Raw genomic sequence first — 21,582 nt, forward strand, 5'->3', positions numbered from 1 at the left:
TGCCCATTTAAAAATTGGATTTTTTTTTTGTTGTTGTTGAGTTGTATAAATTCTTTATATATTTTGGATATTAACCCCTTATCAGATATATAGTTTGCAAATATTTTCTCCCCTTCCGTAGGTTGCCTTTTCATTCTATTGACTGTTTCTTTTGCTGTACAGAAGCTTTTTAGTTTGATATAGTTTCACTTAACTGATTTTTGCTTTTGTTGCTTGTGCTTTTGGTGTCATATCTAAAAAATTGTTTCCAAGACCAGTGTCAAGGAGTTTTTTCCCTGTGTTTTCTTGTAGGAGTTTTACAGTTTTAGGTCTTACGTTTAAGTCTTTAATCCACTTCAAGTTGCTTTTTGTGAGTAGTGTAAGATAAGGATCCAATATTATTTTTCTGCTTGTGATTATCCAGTTTTCCTAACACCGTTTATTGAAGAGACTGTCCTTTCCCAGTTGTGTCAATATTACTTGACCATATATGCTGGGATTTATTTCTGGGCTCTCAACTGTGTTCCATTCGTCTTTGTGCTTATTTTTATGCCACTACCATACTGTTTTAATTACTGTAGCTTTGTAGTATAGCTTGAAATCAGGCAGTATGATGCCTCCAGTTTTGTTCTTCTCTCCCAGGACTGCTTTGACTACTTGGGGTCTTTTGTGGTTCCATACAGGTTTTAGGATTTTTTTTTCTATTTCTGTGAAAAATGCCATTGGGATTTTGATAGGGATTCCATTGAATCTACACATAGCTTTGGGAACAGTGGACTCTTGTGATCCTGTGTATTTCTGTGGAATCAGTTATAATGTCTTTCATTTTATTTACTAGAGTCTTCTTTTTTTCTTAGTCCAGCTAAAGGTTTGTCAATTTTATCTTTTAGAAAAACAGGTTTTAACTTTTGTTGTTCTATTATTTTTCTGGTCTCTATTTTATGTATTTTTGCTCTGATCTTTGTTATTCCTTTTTTCTTCCAACTTTGGGCTTAATTTGTTTTTCTTTTCCTCATTCCTTGAGGTGTAGAGTTAGTTGTTTGAGATCTTTCTTTTTTCTTACTATAGGCATTTATCACTGTAAACTTAAAACTGCTTTTGCAGTATCCCATAGATTTTGGTATATTGTGTTTCCATTTTCATTTATTTGCTTGAAGATTTAAAATTTTTTTCTTTTGATTTCTTCTTTGACTAACTGGTTGTTCTAGGGTGTATTACTTAATTTCCACATATTTATAAATTTTTCCAGGTTTCCTCCTGTTGTTGCTTTCTAGTTTCATACCACTGTGGTCAGAAAAGATACTTGCTATGATTTCAATCTTCTTAAATTTGCTAAGACTTGTTTTGTGACCTAACATATAATCTATCCTAAAGAAAGTTCCATGTGTGCTTGAGAAGATCGTATATTCTGCCACTGTTGGATGGAATGTTCTGTATATGTTAGGTCCATTTGGTCGAATCTGTGGTTCAAGTCCAATGCTTCCTTGTTGATTTTCTGTCTGCATGATCTATCCATTGATGAAAGTGAGGTATTGAAGTCACCTACTATTATTGTGGTTTTGTCTATTTCACCATTCAGATCTGTTCCTATTTGCTTAACATTTAAGTGCTCCCATGTTGGGTGCATAATATCTTTTTCCATCCCTTCACTTTGAGCTATGTGTGTCCTTAAAGCTGAAGTGAATTTCTTGTAGGCGGCATATAGTTGGGTCTCGTTTTTTTTAATCCCATCCAGGCACTTCATGTCTTTTGATTGGAAAATGCAATCTACATTTTAGGTAATTGTTGGTAGATAAGCACTAACTAATGCCATCTTATTGTTTTCTGGCTGTTTTATAGTTCCCTTGTTTCTTTCTTCCTTTCTTGCTGCCTTTCTGTGGTGGTATGCTCCAATTCCTTTCTCTTTATATTTTGTGAATTTACTGTAGGTTTTTGCTTGTGGTTACCATGGGACTTACATAAAACATCTTATAGATGTAACAGTCTATTAGTACTCTGCCATTTAACCTTTGTACCACAGTTAAGTGGTTAACACACCATATTACAGTATTAGAGTGTTCTAAATTGGGCTATGTATTTACTTTTACTAATGTATTGTATATTTTCATGTGTTTTCATGCTACTGATTAGAGTCTGTTCGTTTCAGCTTGAAGAACTAAAGCATTTCTAATACGGCAGGTCTAGTGATGAATTCTCTCAGCTTTTGGCTGTTTGGATAATTCCTTATTTTCCCTTCATTTCTTTTTTTTTTTTTTTAAGAATTTATTTATTTATTTATTTTAGGCTGCGTTGGGTCTTTGCTGCTGCGTGCAGGCTTTCTCTAGTTGCAGTGAGCGAGGGCTACTCTTCGTTGCGGTGCGCGTGCTTCTCATTGTGGTGGCTTCTCTTCTTGTGGAGCACGGGCTCTAGGCGCGCAGGCTTCAGTAGTTGTGGTACACGGGCTCAGTAGTTGTGGCTCGCGGGCTCTAGAGCACAGACTCAGTAGTTGTGGCACACGAGCTTAGCTGCTCCGTGGCACGTGGGATCTTCCTGGACCAGGGCTCAAACCCATGTCCCCTGCATTGGCAGGCAGATTCTTAACCACTGCGCCACCAGGGAAGTCCTCTCTTCAGTTCTGAAGGATAACTTTGCCAGATAGGGTATTCTTCATTGGCAGGTTTTTTTTTTTTTTTTCCTTTCAGCACTTTGAATATATTATTCCACGCTCTCCTGGCTTGTAAGGTTTCTAATGAGAAATACATGATAGCTTAATTGGGTATTCCTTTATAGATTACAATCTCCTTTGCTCTTGCTGCTTTTAGGATTTTCACTTTGTCTTTGATTTTTGACAGTTTCATATAGTGTGTCTTAGAGAAGATCATTTTGGATTGAAATAATGGGGTGATCTATATCTTTATGAATGTGGATGTCCAGATTTTTTCCCCAGGTTTGGGAAGTTCTCAGCCATTATTTCTTTAAATAAGTTTTCTACCCCCTTCTCCCTCTCTTATCTTTCTGGAACTCCAGTAATTCATATATCAGTTCTTTTGATGGTGTCTCATGATTCACCTAGGCTCTCTTCTCTGTTTTTCATTCTTTCCTGTTTATTCTCCTCTCACTGGGTTATTTCAAAGTTCCTGTCTAACTTACAGATTCTTTCTTCTGTGTGGTCTATTCTGCTGTTGGTACTCTCTGTTGCAGTTTTCATTTCTTTCTTCGAGTTCTTCAGCTCCAGAATTTCTCTTTGGTTCTTTTTTTATAATTTCCGTCTCTCTGTTAATTTTCTCATCTTGTTTGCATATTGTTTTTCTGATTTCAGTTTTTTGAATTGCCTTTCTGGGTTTTCTTGTAGCTCACGTTTCCTCAGAACAATTATTTTTCATTCTTTATTGAGTAAATTGTAGATCTCCATGTATTTGGATTTGGTTACTGGGAAATTATTGTGATCCTTTGGTGATGTCACATTTCCTTGATTTTTCATGTTCCTTAGAGTTTGTGTCCCTGTTTTCATATTTGGGGTAGCAGTCACCTCCTCCAGTCTTTCCTAACTGCCTTTAGGAGAGATTCTGAAGCTTCCTTACACCTTGTGTGAATACACCTGCTCCACACCTCCCGTTTTCCTTTATGGCAGAATTCTTAGGCTTGTGTGTCTTCTCCTGATCTTACAACACACTAGGCTGGCTGTTGATAGCCTCTCGTTTTCACAAAATAGGTGCTGCAGCTCAAGTTTGTGTTTTCTTCCTAGCCTTCTACCACATCTCGCTCTCAGGAGCATGTAAAGGGAGCTAGCCTGGGAGTGGGAGGAGGTGTGGGTGAGGCACGCGGGGTGCTGGGGGTGCCCGCAGGCCAGTTGGGAGGATCCTTGAGTGAGGCTTCCCCAGGGCTTGTGGACAGGCTTCCTGATGGAGTCCATGATGTAGACAGCAATTAATGACCTCCGAAAATCTAATCAGCTCTTCTTCCCATCTGCTCCCTGCCTCCAGTCATGGAGCCCCTGATTTAATACTGTGGATTCTGTGAGAGAGAAATGAGGCTCTTTGGCAGTGTCCCTACAGCTGGGGAAGCTGGGTGCTCACTCACCCTCTCCCTTTTCCCCAGGGGAGAAATCATGGGCCAAGAAGGTCTTGTTTAGCCATAAGTGTTCCACCTTGAGGGAGGGGTGATGCTGGCATAGTCAAGCTGTTCCTCTTACCTGACCAGTGTGTCCAAACACATTTTTTTCCTGCTCTGGTGGAGTGCTGGAACCTCTCCTCTGGAAACCTGGATTACACCAGGGCTCTCTCATCCGTGGGTGACTGCCCAGGTCAGTGTTCTCCAGGTGCTCCGAGATGGCGGCTCAGAGGGGCTGGAGCCACTCACAGGTTCCTGCTGGTTCCACAGCCCCTGTTACCTGATGTGCAGGTGGGCAAGACTCCACCTGAGTCCCTTGGCAAATGGCGCTGGATCCCACAGCTCCCACGGCGGTGCTTGTGTTTGTGGATGGATGCTCATTTTTGTTGTTGGCCGGGGGGACAACATCGAGGGACATCTTGTGACTCAGTACAACGTTGACCTTGATGTCTATAATTTCTCTAATTCCACAGTGTTCTATGTACAGCTCTATAGTAAATATTGAAATACAAGCTTTGTTCAGCTTTTTCAATATTTTCGCTATTCTGTTTGCTACTTTGAGCTTTTATATACATTTTCGAATCAGCTCATCAATTTCTACCAAAAAAACCCCAACAAAAAACCCAGAACCTATTGTGACTTTCATTAAGATTATGTTGAATCTATAATTAAATTTGGGGAGAATTATCATTTTTACAATATTGAGTTCTGATCCATGAAAACATGGTATATCTCTCCACTTGTTATATATTTAATTTCTCTCAACAGTGTTTTAAATTTTTAGCTACAGGTCATGCACATATTTTGTTAACGTCCATAAGTATTTCAGATTTTTTGGTGCTATTGCCAATGATACTGGATTTTTAAATTTCAAGTTCCCACTTTTTAATATATTTTATATTTTAAAATATACTAGTTCTCTGGTAGTATACAGAAATACAGTTGATTTTCACATATGGATCTTGTAGCCTAAGACTCTGCTAAATTCACTTATTAGTTCAAGTAGCTTTTTTGTCCGTTTTTTAGGATTTTCTATACAATCATGTCAATTGCAAACAAAGATAGTTTTATTTCTTCCTCAAGTGTATGCCTTTTATTCTTTTCTTCTTTATTACCCTGGCTAGGCTGCACTGTCCCACGTTGAATTAGAAGTAGGGAGAGTGGAATCACACTGCCTTGTTTCCAGTCTGAAGGGGGAAGTGTTTGATTATGCACCATTAACACCATTAAAAAGGGTGTTTGCTGTAGGTTTTTCATAGATGCTGTTTATCAGATTGAGGAAGTTCTCTTCTATTCCTAGTTTGCTGATAATTTTTATCATGAATTGTTGAATTTTGTCAAATAACTTGTCCTGCATCTATTAAGATCATTGTAAGGTCTTTCTGTTTGAATCTGTTAATATGGTGATTCATTGATTAGTTTTGAAATATTAGACTTACATTCCTCAGATGAAACAGTCCTTGGTACTGATGTATCATCCTTCTTATATATTGCTAGATTTGATTTGCTAATATTTATTTGTTCAGGACTTTTTTGCATTTATGTTCGTAAGAGGTATCTGGCCTGTAGTTTTCTTTTCTATGAATGTCTTTATTTGGTTTTGTTATCAGGGTAATATTGACCTCATAAAAGGAGTTGTGAAGTATTCCTTCCTCTTCTGTTCTCTGGAAAAGTTTATTTAATACTAGCATTATTTATTCCTTAAATGTTTGGTAGAATTCACCAGTGAAGCCATCTACCTCTCTGAGTAAGTTATAGAAAAGTTATAGTTACTTTTTTAGTGAGCTTTGGTAGTTTGTGCCTTTAAAGGAATTTTTCCACTTTAAGTTGTTAAACTTACTGGTATAAAGTTGTTCACTGTACTCCCTTATTACCCTTTAATGTTTGTCGGTGTCCTGTCTTTGATTTTTTATGTTGGCAATTCATAGTTTCTCTCTTTTTTGGCAAGGGGCATAAAAGTAGAGCAACTAGTACAATGATTCTCATATATCTATCACCCGGAGTCAATAATGATCAACATTTTGCCACATATGCTTCATTAATCCTTTTTTTTTTTTTACTTGAATATTTTATTTATTTATTTTTAAAAGATGCTTTAGTTTTTTCATTTGTTTTTGTTTTTTTGGCTGCATTGGGTCTTTGTCGTGGTGCGTGGGCTTTTCATTGCAGTGGCTTCCCTTGTTGTGGAGCATGGGCTCTAGGCACATGGGCTTCAGTAGTTGCAGCATGTGGGCTCAGTAGTTGCGGCACGCAGGCCCTAGAGCGCACGGGCTTCATTAGTTGTGGCGCATGGGCTCAGTAGTTGCGGCGTGCGGACTCGAGAGCGCAGGCTCAGTAGTTGTGGCGTATGGGCTTAGTTGCTCTGTGGCAAGTGGGATCCTCCTGGACCAGGGATCCAATCCGTGCCCACTCTGTTGGCAGGTGGATTCTTAACCCCTGCACCACCAGGCAAGTCCCTACTTGAAGTGTTTTAAAGTACTACACATTATGATATTTCACAACCCCCAGATACTTCCATATGCATCTCTTAAAAGCTTTTTTTTTTTTTTAAATAGAACCATATGCCATTATCCATTCCTAAAAATATTAACTGTGATTCCTTGGTGTCATCTTTTACCTAGGCATATGCCTGTAGGATTTTCCTGATTGTCTCAGAAATGTCATTTTATAGTTGATATGTTCAAATCAGAATCCAGACAAGGTCCACACCTTACCCAGGGCTGTTATGTATCTTAGGTCTCTTAATCCAGGGCAAACCACCCTTACTTTTATTTTTATATTTTTTTAAATTTATTTTTATTAATTTATTTATTTTGGCTGCATTGGGTCTTCATTGCTGTGCACAGGCTTTCTCTAGTTGCGGCGAGCAGGGTCTACTCTTCATCGTGGTGTGCGGGCTTCTCGTTGCAGTGGCTTCTCTTGTTGTGGAGCACGGGCTCTAGACACGCGGGCGTCAGTAGTTGCGGCACGCGGGCTCAGTAGTTGTGGCTTGCAGCCATGGAGCGCGTGCTTCAGTAGTTGTGGCGCACGGACTTAGTTGCTCCACGGCATGTGGGATCTTCCCGGACCAGGGATGGAACCCGTGTCCCCTGCATTGGCAGGCGGATTCTTAACCACTGTGCCACCAGGGAAGTCCCACCCTTACTTTAAAAAAAATTTCTTCCACAGAATGTTTCACATTCTGGGTTTATCTGTTTGCTTCCAGTTGGTATCATTCCATGATAGGAGTTTCTTCAAGCTGAGAGTAACTGTGATATGCCTTGGAGCCTCTGTCCCGCTGGGGATCCTTCCTTAGCTCTTATGCCCTGGAGGGGTGTGGAGTAGGGGCACCTCCCATTTCACGGCCTGGGGAACATCTGCTTCTCCATCCATCTCAGGCCAGGCCACTTCTGTGAAGCCTGGGTTTCCCTCACCTCTGACCTCCACTAACTTATGTGTAGCACTTCATTATGTATCTTTGTCTTGTACGCTGTGGTTTCCTGTGTGTTTTAAGTCTTGCCCTCACAAATCTTTACTCTGTTACTGTATGTGTTCTTTAAATGTAATGTAATATTTTATGAAAGCATAACACATCAGAGAAGTGTAGAAATCAGATAGCTTGATGGATTTTCATAATTGGAGCACACCTATGCACCCAGCCCCTAGATCAGGTTGTCCTCATGACCTTCCAGGCATCGCTTTCCTCCCAGCAGTAACCTCTGTCCTGACATCCAGCAGCAGAGATTAGTCGGGCTGTGATTTACCTCCGTGTAAATACAATCATGGGAATTTCCTGGCAGTCCAGTGGTTAGGACTTGGCTGTTTCACTGCCACGGGCCTGGGTTCAATCCCTGGTCAGGGAACTAAGATCCCGCAAGCCTCACGGCGCAGCCAAAAAAATTAATTAACTCATTCATTTTTTTAAAAAAGTAAATATATAATCACTCAGTATATGCTGTTTTTGTCTCTCACTCAGCACTGCTTTGAGGTTTATGCGTGTTACACAGAACAACCTTGTCCGTTCTCATTGCTGTAGTGTTTTTCTCAGTTTACCGCTGTTCATTAGCCCACTTTACTGTTGAGGGACATTTAGGTAGCGTCTAGTTTTGGGCCATTCTAAATGGTGCTGATCGGAATATTCTCGTAACTGTCTTTTTGGTGAACCTGCATCCGCCTTTCTGCAGCACCTCTGCCTGGAGTGGAGCTGCCGGGTGGCTGGGTCCGCAGAGGCTTAGCTTTTATAGATGCCGCCAAATGGTCTTCCACTGCGGTTGCACTAGATCATTTTTTAAAACCCAGAATCTTGCCCTGTCACTTCGTAGGCTTACCTGCTGCCCTTCATTACCCCCATCACATGGAGTTGAAATCCAGAGCCCCAGCCTCCCTCCTTGGCCCCTTCTCCAGTGCTCCTGGTGCCCAGGGGTGCCCAGCTGTCCCCGCGACTCAGACCACCCCGACCCGTGCCTGCCTGTTGCCTGCATCTCCTGGAAGCCTCTGCTCTTCAGGCAGTGCTCTCCTTTAGGACATGTGATGCCCTGCTTCCCCGTACATGCCTCCTCCCTCCTCCCCCACCCCCTGCCCACAGTCTTATAATCATCTTTTAGTGTATCTGCCTCCTCAGGCCATCATCGTGTTCCTGGCGCTTAGCACAATGCCTGGCCCAAGTAGTTGCTCAGAAACTACTGAATGAGTGGGTGAATGAAAACCTTCAACTAGCCTGGAGGTACTGAACGCTGGGCAGGTGACAGTAACAGAAACTTGGTGGCTGGTGGATCACTCCTTGCCTTACAAAAACTTTAAACCGGGCTTTGGTCTGTAAGCTGAAAAGAGCAGGGCTTAAAGCACAGCCCCTCCCCCAGGAGTGACAGGTGGGGAGTCGCAGGCAGTTTATCATCTTTCACATTTCACAGCCGTCATTTGCTATGAACACCAATGAGAGCTTCAGTGTTTCTGCCACTAAGAAATGGCAGCAATGTGTGTTTCTCCTAGTTGACCGCAGCATGTATTGGGAGGAGTTGTAGAGATTTTGGATTAAGCCTTGACTTTAAATCCAGGCCCTTCCATTTAATAGCTGTGCTGTTCTGGTTAAATAACTCTTCTGAGCTTCAGTTTCTACGTGTGAAATGGGACAATAATATGTACCTTGTGGGGCTGCTGGAGGATTGGCGAGTTCTCGGAGATCCGTCGACAGTCCCCATAACGACAAAGTTTCTTCCCTTCTCCCAGGGCAATAGGTGAAAATAACAAACTGCACTTCAGCCAGTTTCTGCTGGGCTGTGTCTTCCTCGAAGATCTGGGCGGAGCTGGATTGCACTGGCACCTCTCCTTTTTCGTGGAGGAGAGGAGGGCTCAGCCTGCAGCCTGGGGAGAGAGCGGATTGGAGGACAGGGCCCCTCAGCTGCGGGGGGCGGGGGCCAGGCGGGTGCAGAGCTGGGTCTCAGGCCCCCAGGGGGACACCGGGCCGGGAAGCATCTCCTTTCCTCTTGGGTGCTAGCACCTGGGGAGGAGATGTAGCCCCCTGGGCAGTGTGGCCCCTGTGAGTTAGGGACCAGTGCTCTGGAGAATTGTCTTTAGTCCAAGATGGGTGAGCAAGAGGGGAGAGAGAAATTCCTTGACTCAAAAATAATTGAAATCATTATTGTATTGAAACAGTTTACGTGGATTTTGAAGGATTAGCTCCCTGCTGCCTCTGCACCAGGTCCACACTGGACAGCAGAGCCCTGGTCCTGGTTCTTAGGGGCCCATTCAGAGGACCGGCAGAGTGTGCATTGTTTTTAGGGGCTTCAACTAGGACTTTGGTAACCCTTAGACAGTTTTGTGAAGCATGGCCCTCTGGAGGAGATTGCTTTTTTCCTCTTTTGGGAGGAATTCCTGAGATACCAGGGAAATCTAGTAATACCAGCACAGGAGAGAAGAAGGTACAGCTCATCCCACTGACCACGGGCTGGACCCACGACAGATGAGACGACTGATTTTCTTGCCCTTGGCTGACATTGCTTTGTTTGGGTTTTTTTTTCTTTTTTTAGGAAACTATTTTTATTTACTTATTTTTGGCTGCATTGGGTCTTTGTTGCTGCACGCGGGCTTTCTCTAGTTGTGACGAGCAGGGGCTACTCTTCATTGTGGTGCATGGGCTTCTCATTGCAGTGGCTTCTCTTGTTGTGGAGCACAGGCTCTAGGTGCGCGGGTTTCAGTAGTTGTGGTGTGTGGGCTCAGCAGTTGTGGCACACGGGCTTACTTGCTCTGTGGCATGTGGGATCTTCCCAGACCAGGGCTCGAACCTGTGTCCCCTGCATTGGCAGGTAGATTCTTAACCACTGCACCACCAGGGAAGCCTGCTTTGTTTTTATATAAGAAAGTTGTTTGGTAACTAAAATGCTCAGGCTATTTGATTAGGAAAATGGCTGGATAAGCCCAGTGGAGGTTCCCTGAGTCCTTCTCTTTATTATGATCAAAAGATCATGTAAACTTAATTTAAAAAAAGGAAAATCCCCATGATGAAAAACAGTTCTGTTGTTTTTGAAACAAGTTTGAAAAAGTGATTAAACTGAATGTAGCAGCGTCTCTTCTCTGATGACCACAGAGCGCTAACAAGGGATTTTTACATTTTAACTGGATTTTGCTCTCCTAGGAGTGGACCGCGTGTTGTCTTTTAAGTGCTTTTCAGAAGCCAAGTATAGACCAAATTGGGCTTTTTAGTAATATTTCGGGTCCTGGGATCCGCCCCAAAACACCAGAGGCCAAGGTGTGTGAAACCGGGGAAGGCTGGTGTCGGCCTCCAGCCGGTCCCAGTAGCTTTTAAGGTAGGTTTTTGCTTTGCTTGTTTGGGTGGGGATATAGTTTCTAAGAGGGTTGGATTTACTTGGTTTAGTGCATTCAGTTCCTTCAAAGCCCCAGTCACTCCAACAAAATATATTTTTCTGGGAATTCTGGACTCAAAGTATTGACTTCCGTCAGCGAGCAGTGACCAGCTGCATGTTCAGGACTCATGGGAATGTGAGTAAATGGATCCACTTTATGTAAAGTATTTAAAAGCATGTTCAAACGGAATATTACTCAGCCATAAAAAGAAATGAAATTGAGTTATTTGTAGTGAGGTGGATGGACCTAGAGTCTGTCATACAGAGTGAAGTAAGTCAGAAAGAGAAAAACAAATATCGTATGCTAACACATATATATGGAATCTAGAAAAAAAACGGTTCTGAAGAACCTAGGGGCAGGACAGGAATAAAGATGCAGACGTAGAGAATGGACTTGAGGACACAGGGAGGGGGAAGGGTAAGCTGGGATGAAGTGAGAGGGTGGCATGGACATATACACACTACCAAATGTAAAACAGATAGCTAGTGGGAAGCAGCTGCATAGCACAGGGAGATCAGCTCGGTGCTATGTGACCACCTAGAGGGGTGGGATAGGGAGGGTGGGAGGGAGACGCAAGAGGAAGGAGATATGGGAACATATGTATACGTATGGCTGATTCACTGTGTTCTACAGCAGAAACTAACACACCACTGTAAAGCAATTATACTCCAATAAAGGTGTTAGAAAAATAAAGCAATGTTCAGCAACATGCCCTTAAGTTCCTCCCTTACTCCCTTTTTACTTGTAATTCAGTTTTAACTTCTCTCTCAGCTGTTTTAGTTGAATTTTACTTGGGTTAGAAAAGCACTGAAAGGATTTGAATGCTTTGGGAACACTTAATTAATCAAAAAACCCATCAGGCTTAATTTTGAGTTCTGTGTTTTCATTTTTTAAAAGGCTTCTTTTTAAAAAAGTCTTTAAAACTGGAGTTATTGTGTGTGTGGGGAGTGGTTCCTCCTTCAGGCACTCTGAGGAAGGCGTTGGCTTTTCTAGTTCGCACTCCTCTTGGCCACCTGACTGCCTCTAGGTAGCCAACATCTTGTTAGAGAACTTAAGCTGGTTTTTAATAATAATCTTAGCAAAAGGTAATTCTGAAGGTGAATCTGTTATCGCTACCGCAAGCATCGAGTCCTGGATTCCAGAGCCCCTGGAAACGGAGTTCGTGTTGTTCCTGATTTGCTGGGGCCGGCAGTGCCGACCAGCTGGGGCCCCTGTGCTGGTGGTTTCTGAGCGGTGCTCGGGGTTCCCTTTGTAGTGGAGGTGCTGTCTCCCAGGGTTTGGGGTTTGGGGTTTGACGTTTGACGTCTTGCAGTCGTTTTTGGCGGTCATCTGCCAGAGCCTTCCCAACTAATTCATTCTGTCCCACAGCGTTGGCTACTGGCCGGCTCTCGATGGTAGCCAAGCTCCTGTTGCCCACATCTCCCACCACCTGCTGTGGCCTTGCCCCCTTGGCCTGGGTGAGGTTGGCAGTGGCCTGGCTTTGACCTTTGGTCCCTCTTGTTCCTCCAAAGCTATGAAATATTACATTAAATACAGGGGGCCTAGCCTAGCCAGGGCCTTACCTGCATTTGTAACTATTTTATTCACTTTCAGGTAGGCCTGACTTCTAAAATGGTTATCTAGGAGTTGTTGAAATGGGTGTATTTCTCTTCTTTTTAGGACATTTTGTTAGCCAACGACCTAGGAGGGAATGAATGGCTTTGTGTGATATTTTCTAATTGTTCTTCTGTGCTGCTTTTAACTTAAAGTTGCGTTCCCAAACTCCCATTTCTCACCTAGGAAAGCAAAAGAGTCAAATAAAAATCATTTTAAGTTACACATTTCAGCCTTAAAATGTTTCTGAAGGACGAAACCTTTTAAATTGTCCACTAATGGGTTGTCATTCCCGTTCCCTCCACTGCTTCCTGCCCGAGTTGTCTTCAAGAGGAAAAAAAAGATCTTTGGGGTCATACAACGTAGGGTGGGAGTTACCTGCCTTCACCCAGACCTGCTGGCCCTTCCGGTGCCCTGCAGAGGGGGTGCGGCTGGGGGCAGACCTAGATTCCTGGCTCTTCCCCGTTGACTTGCTCCAGGCAGAGTAAACATGCTTTGAGCAACTGCCAGCAAGCAAGTTAAAAGCTGCTCCTCTAGCAGGCCTGCAAAAAACATTCTAAAAGGCAAAGCATTTGCTGCGTTTCCTAGGGGGCAACTGTGGGAAGTCTCTGCTTGGTCAGCAGCCAGTGCAGACGGGCCCTGGGTGGCTAAAGACAGCTGGCGAGGCCCCATCTTAATCCCATTCCCCGCCCCTCGGAGGCCCCTGCGTCCTGGGCCACACCTAGGACTTCTCTACCTTTCCACTGCCCTCCTTCCAGGAACCCAGGTAACAGTCACAGAGAAGTCTGTCTTGTTTCATTGTATGTTGGGTTCCAGAAAATAATTGAGTTTAAGGGAGGCCACTACAAAGCTGTTTTAGAAATACTTTGGAAATACTCAGATGATGGTGGAAATCGAAATGAAAGATGTTAAGTTTTTGCTGCTGATTAGGGATTGTGAAGTGTGTTGAACTCAGATAAAAATGTAAACTGGTAATAATTACGGAGTGAGTAGCCTACGGATTGCCTTCTTTCCATGATCCCATTCAATCTTTTTTTTTAGCTCAACTTTCCTTGATGTGTGATTTACACACAAGAAAACTCACATTAAGTACAGATGGATGATTCTGACAAATGTATATGCCCGTGGAACTACTGTCCTAATAGAAGAAATCCCCTGACCCCATACTGGCTGGTCCGAGTACTGTCCCTAGAGGTTGGTTTTGCAGCTTCTGGATGAAGCTTTTGTCGGGCATGGATGTTTACTGCTGCTCCCGGGAAGGCTGGGAGGCAGTGCCTGGCCCTGAGTCACAGTCTGAGTCCAGAGCACTTCACCCTCCCTGGCCCTTGCATCCGTGTCTGGGCATCTGAAGGAAGTGCTGGTGGAGCCATAGGACTGAATGTGACGTCCATCGATTTTGCACCCTGAGCAGTATCTGAACCTGTGGTTTTTGGGATAGAGAAATTGAGAGATTCCAAACAGGCTGAAGGCCTGCGGGACCTCTTTGGGAATCTGGACCGAGAGGGAAATCCCTTGGCTTACTGCAGCAAGTATTTATTAAGTGGCTACTGCATGCACTGAACTGTGCTGGCTGACGTGGAAGATGTGAAATGAAGTTTAGGCCCCCCACCCTTGAGGAGCTTTGTGGTTCCAAGAAACAGTTTAGAAAGAATGATTCCAGGCAAGACAAAGTGCAAAATGAAAATGCGGGGTCCCTTGTTCAGAAGGCAGGAGAAGGTACTGTTAAAGTTCCTAAAATAGGCAGCCTTTTCCTTTCTTCAGTCTCTCTTGACTTGTCATGGTGTTTTTCAGTTGCTATTTTATTATTTATATTTTATTTAATTATATATTATTTTATTATTTATTGTTATACTGCATTCTCAGCCTTGAGTTTTTCATTTATCTTTATGTTGCGCAACTTCAATTTTAAGTTTAAATGCAAACATAGGAACACTTAACTCATATGTATGACAGTATTTTGTAACTTGTGCACACCTATGTACTTTATTCTTACCAGAACTGGAAGCTCTGCTCAAAACTGCCTCAACTATATTGATTTCCCTTCTTGACATATGCCAACTCTACCAACACTGTCCGCCTTCGGCGCCTGGTGCTGGAGCGGAGACTGCGGACGGGAACCCGGGGGCTCTGGGGGTTGCCCTTGCCCCCCATGTGTGTCTCGTGTGTGTGGCTGGCCTGTTGGGAGAGGCACCCAAGGAAGGAAGGAGAGGGTAGAGTTTCTGGCCTGCTGGTGTTTCTATGAACGCCGTTGTTGCGTCCTTCCTGCGTTCAGAGCCGGTTCTGCTTGGAATGGAAAGGTGGCCTCTCCCGGCTGCGCCAGGTGTCGATGTAGCTCGCGCCTCGGCCTTGCTGAGTCTCGCTGATCCCACCGGTCGTGGGTCCGCCGGGATCCTGTGCTTCTGGGTCGTGGGGAACACGGTGAGCCGCTGGGGCTGCACGGACCTCCTCTCCTGGCTAGTAGGCGCTCGTGCCCTCATCACTTACGCAACACACGTCCAGATACGATTGCTAACTGTCCTGGGATAGGGACCGCTTCTGGGTGCGCATTCCCCGGGCAGGCTACCTGGTGTGTGCTCCGCGCCTGCGGAACACCTGCGGGCACCTTAGGGACGAGGATGGAAATGGAACCTGGTGGGGGGTGTTCCCGGGCCATGGCTGCCGGGGGCCCTTCGGGGGCTGGGAGTTGTTCCTGTTCTGCGTCTGCGCAGGAGGCAGGAGAGGACACTTCCTCCTGGAGCTGGCGGAGCCCCTGCAGGGCAGGGAGGGGCGTGAAAGCAGGTCTTCAGCCTGGCCATCTGTGTACATCGCGTTTCATCTCCTAGTTTCCCCCTCTGTAAACTGGACAGCGGTGGGGAGTGAGGCGATCTCGCTTTGAGTGTTAGCGTAAGCGAAGCATCTAGCATCTAACACGGTAAAAATGCTCTCAGTCCTGGGGGTGGCATTATTCATATTTTCCCCTCTGAGCCTGAAGCCGCGCCCACCGGGCAGGTGGGCTCTTGGTGATGAGGACTGTTCCGGGGGTCCGACTCGCCAGGACACGAGCGGTGCTCCCCCGGCCGCGCCTCCCGGTGCCTGGGAGCCCGCCGCGGGCAGCGCCTCCGCTGCAGCCGCCCGCTCCGCATCCCACCGTCCCCTACGGCCCTTTCCCGACGGCGCCAGGCCTGTCCAGCTGCTCCTGACGGACCTCAGAGTGCGCCTGGCGGTGGCCGACCATCACATCTCCCTAGTGGTCACTGTATGTTTAAAAGATGGCAACACAGTGGCCTTTAAAATGGTGTGGCATTAAAAGTTTTCTTTTTCTTCTAAGAATTTCTGGCGTGGGCAAAGCGTAAAAGCCCGCGGGACGGTTGCCAGGCAGCACTCGGAGGCCCCGTGGGGCATCAGGACCGGGACGCGCCGCTTGTCCTCGCGGACCCGCGAAGGCTCGGAGTCTGGGGAGACTGCGAGTGTGGACCCAGCCTCTGGATTTCAGAGGCACTGCGTCGCCCGGGCTGCTGGGCTCACGTCAGAAGGGTGTCCTGCCATACACGTTTCTGGGGTCTCCAGCGGGGCGGTGGGCAGGAAGCCCTGGCGGCTGTTGCAAAGAAGGCAGTGCGAGGGGGGAGCATCAAAGCGGCCACAGGACGCACGGCCTCCCTGGAAGTGCCCGGCCTGGGAGAGGCTGACCGAGCTCCAGGGCAGAGGTCGAGGCGGCTTGTTTTTTCACCTGTTTCCTACAGCCCTAGAAACCTCTGAAGAATGACTGTGTAACTATAGCAGACACTCAGGCGTCTCTCCAGGGACAGGAACGTTACAGTAGGAAAGGACAGCGGTTCCTATACAAGGAGAAACGAGCACACATCACACGTGCCTTTTACCGACGTTCGGCGGCCCTGAGTAACGTCGGCTGAGGCCATGCCCGGGCCCGTGGCCACACGAGGTAGCGCATGGCTTCCGGGGCAGCGCATGGCTTCGCTGAAGCTGGTCCTCGCTGTGACAGGGGCCATCACGGGTTCGGTGGGAGTCAACTTTGACACACGATGTTGAACGAGAAAAGCTACTTATACAGCAGGCAGGCGGGGAGGCAGAGATGCGGGGCTGCTGGGCGTCCAGACAGGGGCGAGCGGCAGAGCCGTAACTTGGTGCGACCGAAGCCGGTCGTTTCACCTGTCTTTTCTAGCACAGTCTGACCTCTACAGCAGGCAGGCAGTGTTCACGGCTTAAGGATTTATCACTTAGAGAAAACAGTAAAATCTGTATGTCATCATTTCCAGCTGTCTAGCATTTCCTCCTGTCATTAAATATTAATACAGGACGAATATTTTTGTGGAGACACCTTTTTTCATTTTTAAAGGTTGTTTTCACGTTAGAAGCTGGTGTCCATTTAAATCCTTTGGCAGCTGGTATGTGTGTGTGTTTCTAAATATGGTCCCAGTGTGTGCAATAGTTAATTTGTAAACTAGCAGATTAAACTCTAAAATTAAGTCCTGCCTTTTACACTCTTGCCACCAGGTGGCTAAGAAAAAATATTAAGCAGGAAAACCCCAATAATTATGCGAAGGACTCATAATGACTTTCAATTTCTGCTTCAGCAATGAAATATGAAACTCTAGATGGACTGTGTTTCAGTAAGAAAACTGCTGAATAAGTGACAGAGGCATTTCAAGCAGTGCCAGGCCAGATGGACATTTCCATGAGTGTTTTTGTTTTCTTAAATATTGACAATGTTAAACTAACCAAATTTTGCTGAAATAAAACTTTTTGAGACTCTCTCTGAGCCTCTTCCACCTCTGGGCTGACCCCTGGATGTCCACATTATTCCTAACTAGTTGGGTTTGAGACAAGGGTTCAGCTTTTGGGCTTTAAGACTCCCAAGGGGAGGGTGACTAAGTCCTGATCACAGCAGGGCCTCCCAATCAGGAAAGTTGCTTGCAAAGGCATCGCTTGAGTTCATTTAGAATCAGTTCTAAAACCCAAAAGTAAAATGCATCAAGTTGAATGTTAATATATCTTGTATGTCTCTTCCACAGAGTCTTTTATTAATAAGATATTATAGGGAAATCTATGCATGGGGGGTGGTGACATAATAGGGTGGAAACGCCTTTAGGCTTTCTCTTCATGGAATGCACCTATTAAAGACAGCACCATGTGGCACCCCCCACCCCGTCCCACGTTGCTACGGCATCTTGAGATGGTGGATCTTGTCCGGTGAATTCAAAACCCAGTTTTGAATACAAAAACCAGTTTCCTCGCCGGTGCTCATGTGGCCACTCAACTTCTGTGCTTTCCACTTTGCCCTCCAGTTATCTAATTTATTAACTTTGACAAGTAACCTCTTGGTTGTACATGATTTTATTCACAATTCATTTTTCTGACTCAAAGTGAACATGAGTGCCTTAATCCTCTAATGGGACTTAATTGCTTGTTTCAGTGCTTAACTCTGATCCTTTCTCAATCCCCACAGGGATGAGGCTCTTCCTGAAGGATCTGTGTTTGTTGTTCAAAACATAATCAGAAAGGTAATGATGTTTTTCTTGTGAAAGGAGCCAGAAATGCAGAATATTAGTTTTCTATTACGTAAGTAGTATTCTCAAACTATTATTATAAAGGATAAAATTCAGTAGATAAAATGTAGAAAACTATAATTTGATCATTCTATGAGGCTACATTATTTCCTAGAAAAGTTTAAATTTTTATTGCCAGGTTTTTTTTTTTTTTTAATGGAAATAAGCTATCATCTTCTGTGGAAGAAAGTTACTGAACTGATTTTCTACAGAGTTGGAATCAACACCCTGTGGCTTAACCATGATCATTTCTATGTAATATCAATCACCTTCCCAGGTATTTGCTTTGGCTCTGAAAAATGAAGGCCACAACTAATGCTTGATACGGCTTGATTCCCTCTCCCATTTATTATGTGGAATGTTCTTGTTTTATTTATAAGGGGCTTCCTTGAGAAGAATATAAGCTAGTAGATATATAAGATCTTTATAAAGGAAGGAGTTGGGATGGAGAACTTAGGCGGGAACAGGGTCAAGGGGAAAAGGGAATTAATTAACCTTCATCGGGTCCTGAGGCCTGACCCACAGTTGGCAGTCAGTAGTGATTAGCTCTTAGGGAGGCAGGATGAATGCAGTTTTAAAGAACAGGCATAGAAGTTCAGAGAGTTTAAATAACGTTCCCAGAGACCCACCGTTGTTTGTTAGGTGGTGGAGGTGGGAATTTGATTCAGGCCTGTCATTGTACCACAGTGTCCTTCTTTACACTTACGTGTGTGCACTGTGCCCTTTAATGGCCATCCAGCCCAATGATGTTCCCTGCAGGGGCTGGCCTGACCTGACCATCAGTGTCCTAGAACAGGCCTACCTGGGAGCATCTACTTCACATTAAAGCAGAGATGCAACCGCTCCTGATGGGCACTCTTCAAGTTGCTCTGGAAAAGCCCAAATGGCTCACCTACAGCTGTTTCTATCCGTTATTTATTGAATCAAGTACTTGCATTTTATTCAAGATGCCAACCATAACCCATTGCCGTGGAAGGAACTACTACATGGCAGGAGGAGAATGGGGTGGAAGACAGACTGTAATGTATGAGCCTCAGAAGGTAGCATTCCCTTCTGCAGCGGCAGTGCTGCCCTCTCGTAGCCTGGCCCAGAGGTGTGTGTCAGGAGGGGCCCAGTGTGTTTGTTTCTGGCCTGAGTGAATCACAGGCATATTTTGAGTTAGCCCTGGCTGTGGTCTGAGCGGATCTGGCCAATGAAATAGTCTTTTCACATATTCTGATGGCTGTGACCTTCACAGCAGCCCTTGGAAATCAGCTGAACACGACGTACAAGGAACAGGAGTATAGGGCGATAAGGAACGCGAAAAAGAAAAACTAAACCCAAAGCTAGCAGAGGAAGGAAATAATACAGATGAGAACAGAGGTGAATAGAGAAAAATCAATGAAACCAAGAGTTGATTTTCTTAAAAGAGCAACAAACTTTTTAACTAGATTAACTAAGAAAAAAGAGAAGATGCAAATAACTAAAAAATGAAAGAACGTTAAAACCCATTTTACAAAAATATAAAGGATTGTAAGAGAATACTGTGAACAATTGTATGGCAACAAATTGGTAACCTAAATGAAATGGATAAATTCCTAGAAACACATACCTTACTAAGACTGAATCATGATGAAATCGAAAATCTGAACAGACCTATAACTAGTAAGAAGATTGACTCAGTAATCAAAAGTCTCTCCACAATGAAAATTCCAGAACCAGCTGGCTTCACTGGTGAAGTCTACCAAACATGTAAAGAGAATCAGCATGAGTTCTTCTCAAACTCTTCCCAAAAATTTAAAAGGAGGGAAACACTTCCAAACTCATTCAATGAGGCCAGCACAACTCTGATAACCGAAGGCAGAAGAAGACACTATAAGAAAAGTACAGACTAATATCTCTGACAAAGATTGATGCAAAAATTCTAAACAAAATACTAGCAAAGAGAATTCAATAACACAAAAGGATTATATACCATGACCAAGGGGGATTTATTGGAATGCAAGGATGGTTCAACATATGAAAATCAGTCAATATAGTACACTACTACCTTTTTTTTTTGCAGTACACGGGCCTCTCACTGCTGTGGCCTCCTGCTGTGGAGCACAGGCTCCAGATGCATAGGCTCAGCAGCCATGGCTCACGGGCCCAGCCACTCCGCAGCATGTGGGATCCTCCCGGACCGGGGCATGAACCTGTGTCCCCTGCATCGGCAGGCGGACTCTCAACCACTGCGCCACCAGGGAAGCCCTATAGTACACTACTGTAACAGAATGAAGGAAAAAAAAACTATCGTCTCAATTGGTACAGAAAATCATTTGACAAGATTCAACACCACTTCATGGTAAAACACTTAAACTAGGAATAGAAGGAAATTACCTCAGCCTAATAAAGGCTGTATATGACAAGCCCATAGCTAACATCACACTTAATGGTGAAAAAGCTTTATAGATAGGGATGTTTGCTTTTACCACTTTTATTCAATATAGTGATAAAAGTTATACGTGGACAATCAGGCAAGAAAAAGTAATAAAAGACATCCAAATTGGAAAGGAAGAAGAAGGATTCTGTCTGTCCACATGATCTTATGTAGAAAATCCTAACATTTCTACAAGAAAACTATTAAAACTAGTAAATGAATTCAGCAAAGTTGCAGGGTACAAAATCAGTGTACAAAAGTCAGTTGCATTTCAATACATTAATGATGAACAATCCAAAAAAAGTTTTTTAAACAATTCCACTTACAATAACATCAAAAAGAATAAAATACTTAGGAAACTTAACCAAGGAGATGAAAGACTTGTACACTGAAAACTACAAAACATTGTTGAAAGAAATTAAATAGGAAGACCTCTTCATGGATTGGAAGACTTAATATTGTTAAGATGTCAGTACCACCTAAACAGATTTAATGCTATTCTTGTCAAAATTCCCAATAGTGTTTCTTTCAGGAAAAAAAACCCCCCAAAAAAACCCATCCTGAAATTCATACGGAATTTCAAGGGACCCCAAGTGAGCAGAGCAATCTTGAGGAAAAAACAATAAAGTTGGAGGTCTCATATGTCCTGATTTCAAAACATACTGCAAAGCTACAGCAATCAAAACAGCATGATACTGACATTAAGACAGATATGTAGATCAATTGAACACAATAGAGAATGCAGAAATAACCCAGAAATAAATCCTTAGATATATGGTCAAATGATTTTTGACAAAGGTGGAAAGACCAACAGGGAACAGATGGTCTTTTCAACAATTGGAAAACTAGATATTTATATGCAAAAGCATGAAGTTGGGTCCTTACTTTACACTGTATACAAAGATTAACTCAACATGGATAAAAGTGCTCAACGTAAGAGCTAAACTATAAAACTCTTAGGAGAAGACACAGGGCAAAAGCTTCATGACACTGGGCTTGGCAAGGGTTTCTTGGATATGACACCAGAATGACAGGCAATAAAAGCAAGAATTGGGTGACATCAAAATTTAAAACTTCTGTGCAGCAAAAAACACAATCAACAGAGTAAAAAGGTGACCTCAACCTATGAAATGGGAGAAA

At 44.0% G+C, this 21,582-nt stretch overlaps 1 protein-coding gene across 3 annotated transcripts in view; it reads left to right on the top strand.

Annotated features, from left to right (window-relative positions):
* The window catches only part of GGACT (gamma-glutamylamine cyclotransferase), a 46,535-nt gene that overhangs the window by 18,111 nt on the left and 6,842 nt on the right, over nucleotides 1-21,582 (top strand). The window contains exon 3 of one of the 3 annotated variants that reach the window (XM_067713379.1): nucleotides 17,945-17,999. The exons of the other annotated variants lie outside the window; for them this stretch is intronic. The gene's annotated coding sequence lies outside the window, so the exon portion shown is untranslated. The remainder of the gene's footprint in view (nucleotides 1-17,944; nucleotides 18,000-21,582) is intronic. 3 annotated transcript variants of the gene reach the window in all.

This window comes from Pseudorca crassidens, chromosome 18 (assembly GCF_039906515.1).
Source record: "Pseudorca crassidens isolate mPseCra1 chromosome 18, mPseCra1.hap1, whole genome shotgun sequence".
NCBI lineage: Eukaryota > Metazoa > Chordata > Mammalia > Artiodactyla > Delphinidae > Pseudorca > Pseudorca crassidens.